Genomic DNA, 2,533 nt, shown 5'->3' with positions numbered 1-2,533 from the left:
AAAACATCAATGACAAAAGTAAAGGATGTTTCTCAATTTTTAAATTTATCATGTGTGATCATGAACTCATACAAATAATTTTAAGAGTTTTAGAAGGGATAGTTTGACTACATATAAACATGAAGAGGTGTCTGAAAAATTGTGAATCAGTATTAAATTAAATAATTTTATTTATTCATTGTTTTATCACAAAAGGTGATAAAGATCCTTTTTCATATTCATACCTGGCTGTATATTATCTGACACAAAAGTTCTCTATAAAAATTCAAATTTCATCAAGAAGTTAAAACTGTCTATTGGAGTGGTCAAAATGCAAGTGTAAGAAGGCAAATAAACAATATTTGAGAAAAATGAATTTGGTCTCAGTATTTTTTGGTATAAATTGATTTTATTGTATTCACTGAAGGTCTTCAATTATATACTACTATATACAATATAAATGACATGTTTACTGCACTTCATTGATATGGAAGATAATGTTAAAGAAGGTAGGGAAGAGGAAATAAGTGGGAAACACCTGATAAATGGGAATGCTGGTTTTACTCTCATAGCATTCATTGGAAAATGAGCTGTGTAGTAGGGCATTTGGGGACTGTGCTATTGAGGCAGAAGGTCTATTAGCACAATTAGTTCCTCTAGTGGGCTGGCACCTACTCAGGCATTGCTAAAAGCTATGCACGTACAGGTGAACATGGAGAAAATGTAGGAAAGGGTAAGTGTAGGACAATAGGCCTTTTACTGGGAGGGGAATAAAAGCCTGAAATTCTATGATAGTGACAGAAATAATACACAACAGCCAGACTTTCCCTGTGTCCTTCCCACCCACCAACCCCATAACTCTGGAGATAAAGCCTGCTAGTCTGGTTAGTACTGTCCCAGATGCTCTGGTGCAATAGATTTGCTCAGATGGGTCTCAGTTGAAGGCTTTCCCCTTCCAGGTCGGGCCTTGGTTTAGACTTATTTCCAGGACTGCATCAAACAGCTAATTGTGAATTAGTAAGAATCAGAAAAATAACTGAATGATTACCATTGTTGTAGTCTGAATAAGCTACAAAATTTATAGGACTCAGTAAAAAATGAAAATGAGGAGCCCCTGTTCAAAAATTAATGAGGGGGCTTCCCTGGTGGCACAGTGGTTGGGAGTCCGCCTGCCGATGCGGGGGACGCGGGTTCGTGCCCCGGTCCGGGAGGATCCCACATGCCGCGGAGCGGCTGGGCCCGTGAGCCATGGCCGCTGAGCCTGCACGTCTGGAGCCTGTGCTCCACAACGGGAGAGGCCACAACAGTGAGAGGCCCGCGTACCGCAAAAAAAAAAAAAAAAAAAAAAAAAAATTAATGAGGATTTCAAGATGGCAACAGCAAAGCATTAAACAGGGACCTTCTAAGCATGAAGCACCATGCAAATGTGCTTTTGCATGCCCCTATAGTCCAGGATAAACTAGTGAGAACACCTGCAGTATAAAGGCTCTGCATGGGATTTCCAGTACAGTCCTATAGCATCATTCATGATCTAATAGTTGATGTAGTTATCAAACTTTGGGGCCATCACCTCTAGCAGGGAATCTAGCTACAGGAAAAAAAATCTAAGCTATCCCAGTAAAGGAAGAGAGGCAGCCCTAAGTGGGGAAGAACAGCCCCTTATCAACCCCAGAGATTCAAATGACTGTAGGATTCCTGAAGGGAAAAAAAAAACCCACACCAAGCTGATCTCCCTGTGCTATGCAGCTGCTTCCCACTAGCTATCTATTTTACATTTGGTAGTGTGTATATGTCAATGCCACTCTCTTACTTCGTCCCAGCTTACCCTTCCCCCTCCCCGTGTCCACAAGTCCATTCTTTACATCTGTGTCTTTATTCCTGCCCTGCCCCTAGGTTCAGCAGTGACCATCTAGAGGGGTGGGATAGGGAGGGTGGAAGGGAGACACAGAGGGAGGGGATATATATATACATATAGCTGATTCACTTTGTTATACAGCAGAAACTAACACAACATTGTAAATGAATTATACTCCAATAAAGATGTTAAAAATAAATAAATAAAATAAAAACTTGCCAAAAAAAAAAAAAATTCACACCAGCAGCCATCCAACTAGTTGCTGCCCCTAGAGGTGGGCAGTTGTCAGTGTCCCGAACTAAACATCTGCCTGCAGGGGTCTATCCAAGCTTTAGGACTGAGGGATGGTATACATTTACAATCTCAGCTGCTCAGCCAGGACTGAGGGAACCATTTTCCCATGCTCTTACTCATGCTCCTTGGTGTTGGCTGGTGTTGCAGGTCAGAGTGACCTAACAGAGCATGTGTAAACGGTGAGACCCAAACCACAGTGTCTGATGAACATACACTATGACACTAGCATGAAGTGGGACTCAGAGAGCATAGCTCAAAGTAACTGTGAAGTGAGCCAGGCCTGCTGCAGGTCTAACAGTAAAGTATGGTAGCTAGTCTCCAGAAGGATTTCTAAAGATCCACAACTCCTATTGTTCATGGGCTTATGTAGTTGCCTCCCACATTAGGGTAAGGGATGGCCCCATT

This window comes from Leucopleurus acutus, assembly GCF_964270905.1.
Source record: "Leucopleurus acutus genome assembly, chromosome: 2".
NCBI lineage: Eukaryota > Metazoa > Chordata > Mammalia > Artiodactyla > Delphinidae > Leucopleurus > Leucopleurus acutus.
This window is presented reverse-complemented; position numbering follows the sequence as displayed.